Raw genomic sequence first — 8,839 nt, forward strand, 5'->3', positions numbered from 1 at the left:
GCCAGGTACTGACCGGTGGTTTTTCTCCGGGTACTCCGGCTTTCCTCCACCTCCAAACCTGGCACGTCCTTAAATGACCTTGACTGTTAATAGGACGTTAAGCAAAATAAACCAAACCAAACAAATGTTGTAATTACAAATATGTAATTAAATTGCGGCATACGTTAATATAACTATAGTCTTTCGTTCAGGGAATGCTTACAGAATAGAACAATACATTATATGGCGTCATATTTCTTTACACCGTTTATGTTATGCGGCGTTCCTTACACCGTTGATGTTTAGTGACGTAATCATTCCCTACACCGTTTATGTTTAGTGACGTAATCATTCCCTACGCCGTTTACGTAAAATGGCGTGATCGTTCCTTACATCATTTATCTTAAGTAACGTAATCGAGATTAAAACCGAAAGACGATGTTCATTAATTCCAGTGATGCATAGGACTCGTTTTCGCGAAAAAACAACAACAAAACAAATTGAATAATATGATATAAGAAATCAAACTCATTATCAGATTATATTGGTTTTATTACACATAACTGTAATATAAATCGACTGACTACACTGTATATGATGGTACATGTTACCGGTCGTCTCATCAGTAATTAGCGAGGAATCCGTTTAAAAGGACGCGGAGGCCAGTGAACCGTACACTTTATAAATACCACACCGCATTATGTGTCTGTGTGCGGTACTGTATATATACTGAAACGAAAAAGAAACGCAACATGGAAAATTGTGATTAATTTTGTATTAAATATACATATCTGTATAAAAATCGCGGAAATAAACATGCACCCTGCCTAACACCCATACCAATCTTCAAAATCACCCAAGTGTGACTAGAGACCTATGCACTTCCGGCGCGGTAAAAACATCAAAAACCGTGCCTGTACAAACATATGCGTTCTTTTTTCATTCAAACCAGTATCAATTCATCACTAACATTGAGCCACATCATCGCCAATACTTTTGCAAACAATAATTCCTTTTACAATTATGCCACGGTTATCAAAGGTTGATAGAGGACGTGCTATAGCGATGCTTCTGGCAGGGAACACGCAACTTCACGTCGCTCGACAATTCAGAGTTCACAAATCGACTATTAGTCGATTAGTTTCACGTCTTAACGCAACAGGAAGAGTCGATGACCAGCCGAGATCAGGACGTCCACGCGTAACGTCGCGACGTCAAGACCGGGTTCTTAGGTTGGCACACCTGCGTAACAGGAGATTAACGGCCGCTGAAACGGCAAGGAATACGATTGGTAATCATAACCGTCGAATTCATCCCCAAACAGTGATCAACAGACTGCGTGAGGCTAATTTGCGTGCAAGGCGACAGTACGTTGGTTTACCACTAACACCGCAACGTCGAGCACGTCGTATGCAATGGGCAACGGCACATATGCCCAGACGTTTTCCTATGAGACGTTGGAGGTCTATGCTCTTCACCGATGAATCTCGATTCACGTTATTTCGAGCAGATGGCCGTCAACGTGTGTACCGGCGTCGAGGCGAACGTTTTGCTGACGCCTGTGTTTTGGAACACGACCGATTTGGGGGTGGATCAGTTATGGTTTGGGCGGGAATCTCCCATGGTTTGAAGACGCCTTTGGTGATAGTCAATGGGAATTTAACGGCCGTACGCTATCGGGATGAGATCCTTAGGCCCCATGTTGTGCCGTTTGTTAGGCAGCATCATCTAACCTTTCAGCAAGATAACGCGAGACCACACGTTGCAAGAGTCTGTAGAGACTTTCTTGTGACACAGAACATTGTTCCTATAGATTGGCCTCCATATAGCTCCGACCTGTCCCCAATCGAGCATTTGTGGGATGAATTAGACAGAAGAATTCGAAATCGCCGTAACCCCCCAAATACCCTCCCTCAGTTAGCAAATGCACTCGTCCAAGAATGGAATAACATTCCAATACGGAAAGTCAATGCCCTGATGAACTCAATGCAACAAAGAATTAGAGATGTGATAACTGTTCGAGGAGGACACACACGATATTAGGGCACGGTTTCAAAACTGCTGCCATTTCAACTTGGATTCACGTAGGGTACTACCAATCATGACCTTCTAGCAAAGTGACCTGTTCTTAAAAATCTCTAAACATTTAAAGGATGTTACATCAATATTCAATATTAACTATTACATATGAAATTTTAACATAATGCTCACAAGTATTATTTTATTAAACCTACAATTTGAAGTTGCGTTTCTTTTTCGTTTCAGTATATGTATGCTTATCAATAACTACCTTATTACATTTTGTACATCGCGTTTTAAGAGGCTGTATTGAATATCAAAGAATTGTTACTTGTATAAAGTTAGTAGTGATGCTCAGAAATTTAACTGAAACCGTATTTCAGGTATCAGTTAACAGTTCTTTTTTTAGTTAATTATTTATTTATTTTATTTATTTATTTATTTATTATTGTATGGGAAAATAGCAGTGAGTAGTTATTTCAGCAGTACTTCACGCATCAGGATAATGTTGACTGTCAGTACACGGTACATATAAATCATTTACTCATAGATTACGTATTAAGACATTATACATAAAGAGACAATGTTTCTTAGTGCAGATCCCTCTCTAACGAGAATGGAACAATAATACATGTAGTTAGCTGGCCCATATAATACTACCGTATATGCTCTTACACAGGTTGACGTTGAGTCACAGGTATAGCTAATTCACAGAGACCACTGTCACGGATAAGTGAGAATACAACTGAAGTTACAGAGCATACCAAATGGATGTATGACAATCACTGAAAGAAGATATTCTCTCCGCCACTCCTGATATTAAGATAGCGTGTACAACACGCACTTAAGTTAGAGAGCGTTAAAGTAGTCCTTATTTACCTACTAAATTATATACAGGTGTTATTGGAGACTTATTACACTGTTTATTAGTAACACCAGGAATCTAGAAATGAATGATTTATTTCAATAATAGCTCACAACCATATAGACAATAGCGTATAGCCTCAATTTGTAGCACAACACTGATGATAGTTATAGAACGTACACGTATTAAATACAGTCATAACTTCTCCATTTGGAGGTAATGCCTGTCTGTATACACGTGACCCGTTAATGTTTAAGTGTATACTCATTATCCACGGTTATAGGTAGTGCGTATAATGTTGAACACTATCTACGTGAAATTATCAAAAGGAACATTATCTGCACAATATACATGATGTAAGTCACATGACTTCCTGAATCTAAAATCTGCTTTTCCGGATAGTCTCGGTATACGTGTTGGTTGACCCCACTGTAGTTTGAACATTAATTGTCATTACTTTGTTCTTACAGAAAAGGTGCAGTACCTCTCGCTGGAAATTCTTGTTCAGAAAGGTGTATATAATCGGATTCACACAACAGTTACTGTAACCGATTAATTTTAGGACTGCCATCTTGATTCTAAATGTTGCATCTTTAGTTTCTGCAAATTCAGCATAAAGAGAAAATGTAAAAAATGGCAGCCATAAAATTGTAAATGCCTAGAAAAACCACAATCATCACTTTAATTATTTTTTCTTTGGGTAAAACAACTCTTTGGTGATGCAATGGGTTTTCCAGAATGTCACCAATTGGAGGATGTATCCAGAGTCGATGTGATATTTTACCGTAGGTGTAGGCCATTATAACGACCGGAAGTATATAGAAAAACCCGTATGTAAATGCCGTGTACAGTTTACTTCCGTAGTCATTGGGATAAAACTCCGCACATAAGTATCCGAAACCATCCAATAACAGGAAGGATCCCACTTTGCGAACTTTGACTCGTACGTCGAGGCACTGGAACACCAAGTGTGGTATAACTGCACAAAGGGAGATCACCCATACAGTGACCAGACAAACGTAAGCTGCCTTCTTTCGTGTGGAGTTTAACTGCGGTCTTATGGTTACATATCACAACGTATCTGGAAATAAACAAAAATAAAACGTTACATTCTAAAGTAGTTAGCGATGTTCTGTGTATTTAGACAACCTGTGTTATACAAAATAACAACCATCTGTCTGCACACTCACTCACCTCTATCGGATTCCCATATTTAATATAGAGCATACATGATTATAAGCATTTTTATGTTGTCTACAAGCATACATCTTTATGCAATTAAACGCTTATCGACAACATTAGGGCACTGCATAATACGATAAATAGGTGATTAAAAACCAAAAGGACATGAATGCGTACACACTTCTAGTGATATTTTAGTTCATAGTGCGGACGAATGCCATACCAATATTGGTAAAATATAGACGTGGAATGCAAATGAAGAAAAAATACATATACATTAGCAACTACCTTGTAAAGTGTAAGAAACAAATATTTGACCTTAAATCTGAACACAAGACAGCGAACGAAACCATCAAAGAAAGACGTAAAGTGCACTTGGATCTGTTTTACCTATAAACATACTTCCTGTTTAGGCTGATTCATATTTTGATAACGTATATCGAACTATGAAATATACTACTTACTTGTATAAAATTTATTTTTACCGACATTTAACAAGATATTAAAGGATTTGATTCGAGCGACATCGAGTCTGACCTTGATTACTGTGGTCGAATTTCTAATATCGTATGGAGACACAGAAAACAAAAACAAAAAAAATGAAAAAAATAGAAATAGATTGAAGAATTATTTATGTATCATAAGTAAATGTATGTTCAGAGATTTTTTAGAAGTGTTACCTACATCAAATCAATACACATAGTCCACTACAAAATACTATACATCAAGTATTACTGTCAAACCTGATATATGTGAACTTCCAAGGGAAGGGAAGGCAATATAAAGTTCACATATGACAGGTGGTCCCTTAACCAAGGTCCTGGTGACTAAAATACGAGAGGGAGACGCTTAATTCAGGTGGCTCGTTTGACTGTAGTCCCCCCTTCTGTCTGAAGAATTTCTTAACTTCTGAAATATGAGGCATTATGGTAAAAATGATTGACCATTCGTCTGGGTGAGGCGTTGTTTCTATACGATTTGACAGCACTCTCGTTGTTGATTTGTTTTCGGCTTGATATATTGTCTTCAGTTTGGTTTAGAGAGCTTGAAAAATATTGCCTTACAATAGTTTTTGTTCCAAATAACACAATATTTGGTAATATATTACTGCATCCCTATTTAACATTTAAATGAAACAAACCTATAACAGATTTATTACAAGTACATAACAAGTATGGTATAAACAACTGATTGTAACACTCCAAATATTCAGTACAATTTCATGAAATAATAATCTTTTTTTGTGCAAAATGGTCTACTTTTATTTATTATTCATGTTGATTAAAATTTGCATTTAAATGTATTATCAGTATAACGTTAAATCTATTCAGATGCAAAGGTAACCGAAGTTTAGGTGTCTGACATTAACCTAATTATTGACAACATTTGAGCTAACTTGATCAAATTAGAGGTCTTTACTTTGTCATCATCATCATCATCATCATCATCATGGTCATTTCTGTGAGTTAATATAAGATATACATTATTTAAGCATTGAACCGTTACCAAATGGTAGTATACAGTCGATATGAATACAATTTGGGTGACAGATAAACAGAATGAAATATTTATCTGTCACCCTAATTGTATTCATATCGACTGTATACTACCATTTGGTAACAGTTCAATGCTTTTATTACATTCATAAAGATTTTATATTTACTGTAGGTTACATGTATGACGCGTTTAAATTTGCCGCTTACTCTATCATTGACGTCATCAAGTTCAAATACCGAAACAGCGAAATTTCCAGAAGAAATGATATAGGCCCTAGTCCCTCATGACGTTATTAATAGCAAACACATAAAATGGTTTTTGCACAAATTTGGCTTTATTTTATATTTCATATACGTGTGTAGGTATCGTCAAATTGTTCACAATTACTTAATTTCTGATTGTTTAAAATCGAAACCGTTTTTCTGCGCAATGATGTACGATTAACATTTAGAAGTGATGCGGCGTTGAACGGGCATTGCACAGGACAGACTCGATTCCTCGGAAACACTTATGTTTCTAGTATTGACTGGATTTACGTTATTTTCAGAAGAATAACAGCTCTTAATTCTTAATGAAAGTTGCCTTGATAGTAGGTGAAAACGATTCCAAGGATATTTCATTCGAAACAGATTCCAGTCTAACCGGTCACAACAGTGTCGCTAACTTAGCAGACGATTTTCAACTCCACAGGGGCTCGATTTTGTAAGGTAGGCCTTTGTTATCAGTGAATAACCACAAAACTAAAATCCAGTATACACACATAACCGGAAACTATGTCGATACTCTCGATTTTTTTACAAGATTTGTTTTTATAAATACTTGACTTTTAATGTTGTCGTGTCTTTCATTTCTGAAAATTCGGCAATGAGCCCCTGTGAGTGTGACGACATTGACAATTTGATAATTTCGTATAGATCAAGAATGGTGCTTATAGTAATTTCGTGTTGACTACCTTTTTAGTATTATAAAATTATACTCTCATAACTTGTGATATTGCTTTATTTTTTGTTGTGGCTTCTGTTAATAAATGCTAGCATTCCAAAGCTCTCTAGGCCGAAAGTAACTGTCGGCCATTGTTTAACCTACAACACTTGGAGCTGTATTCCTCCACTGACCGAATCACTGTAAATTGTAGTATACAGTCTCATGAATACAATTTGGTTTACTAACGACATATAGACAAATGCAACACAGAATGTAAATATTAAGTAATATGATTATTAAAAAAAAACCTTTGAGCGAACTGTGGCTATACATGTCTTATATATTGGGTAACATCACTTGTAACCAACGCATGGAATCAGCATGACCGATGTACGTTCTATTAAGTATCCTATCTGCGCCATATTGCAGTTTCCAATTCTATTTGTGGTTTTCTGGTTTGCTACCCACTTACTTTTACGTCACATGCTTTGTTTTCCACGAACCTCCCTTTATATCGTGACTAAATCAAGTCTAATAATTTTTCACATTAATTTCACTATTTTCATAAAGTAATTTGTATCCAATCCTTGTCGTTATACTTTCTATCAAGTATACTTACGACTGCTTTTTGAATAATGAAAGATTGTAAACTTCCAGAGTCACAATAAGTTACCTGTCAATAAGAATACCATTTAAACAATAATACTATTCTTTACTGATTTGTGAAATCCAAATAACAGCAATATAGAGATATTCCAATCACAAGTTTTATGTTACCTGTCTATGGCGATGACGAGGAGTGTAAGTATACTGGACACTATTGTGATCCCCTGTATATACGTTGTAAACTTGCACAGGAACTCTCCAGTCTTTCCTCCCGTCAGCCACTCGTTCACGACGATAAAGTGAAGGTGAAAGGGCATATTGAGGATGGCTATCATTAGGTCGCTGACCGCTAAAGACAGGATAAACACGTCTGTCACTGAACGAGTCTTTTTTAGGCAGCCGATGATGATAATAACCGGAACATTTCCAAGTAAGGCTAGCAATATGATGAGCAGGTACAGAACGAGAAACGTTACGATCACGGGGTTCGGTAACGGTTCCGGGAGTAGGCTGTCTTCTGGTATAACAAACGAAGAGTAGTTGAAAAATGGAAAAGTAACATTTCCAACATTTGTTTTGTTGGTGGAGAGAAACAAAAGAGACACGTTTTGTGACGTCACAGACATATCTATTCCGTAGATTATAAAACTGGTCTGGAAAGTGCTCTTCTTCCGAAGCGAAAATCACCGTTATGGGAAACACGACAACTAAATGTAGTAATGAAGGTAGTGTGCATTGAATTGCTGCAGAAACACCAATGTGTCTTCCCTTAATACACATTTAATTAGTTATCTGTATCGAATAACAAGTCTTAATCGGATTGATATTCCAACAACACCAGACTCATTTATATGATAACGCGCACCTTATTGCAGTCAGCGGATAGAGTCATGTCGCCAACCTTTACATTAAAAACAAAATAATCATAAATTTCATAAGAAATTCTACGAAGTGGATGCTGTCGCTGCGATACCTTTCTTTTGATCGAAAGTGAATGAAACATTGTCGTGGAATAAATGTCTCTGGAGTAATACCGAGAACTGATCGGCCACACCGGCAGTGAGGTGACCATCTGTCCACTGTTATTGAGCTGGATTAAATACATTTATTAAGATTAATAACCCTCAATCCGGCTACAGTACACAATAAGTGAACGTCAATATCTGGACGATATGCCAGCCTGCCTGGTTACGTAGGGTTTGGCGATACACTATCACGGATACTCCAATATCGCATAGGGATTGTATAGTACACATTGACCTGTCCTAGTAATAAATAACAATAAAATGACCAATGGTCCTTCACCTCAATGTTTTATTATTGATTTCTCGAGGTGTATTTCCGGTTTAACTGCGGATCACGAATCACAGATTAAATAATAAACAAAATTAATAGCATTCTTTTGAACAAAGAGTAAAAGGTCAAGACACGTACAATTGTACTTTTGTTGAAAATTTGCCAAAATTAAAGAATACCAAACTAACAGGAAGTCTACTCACTGCTAAATTATCATATCTCTCTCTCTCTCTCTCTCTCTCTCTCTCTCTCTCTCTCTCTCTCTCTCTCTCTCTCTCTCTCTCTCTCTCATCGAGAGACATCGAAAATAGATATTGCAGTCTGGTCAATCATCCTATTTGCTAATTACATCACTAGATTACAAGCATGGGTATTAAGTGGAATGCTTGATGTTTCACGATAATGCATTTGCATACATGTGAATGAAATGGCGAGGGGGTGTTGCTAGGGTACTTTATACACGTACGAGTT

General features: G+C 36.9%; 1 pseudogene; it reads right to left on the reverse strand.

Annotated features, from left to right (window-relative positions):
- Positions 1-2,940: 2,940 nt before the first annotated feature.
- Positions 2,941-8,093, reverse strand: LOC117334267 (annotated as a pseudogene).
- Positions 8,094-8,839: the final 746 nt, after the last annotated feature.

Source organism: Pecten maximus, chromosome 1 (assembly GCF_902652985.1).
Source record: "Pecten maximus chromosome 1, xPecMax1.1, whole genome shotgun sequence".
Taxonomy (NCBI): Eukaryota; Metazoa; Mollusca; class Bivalvia; order Pectinida; family Pectinidae; genus Pecten; species Pecten maximus.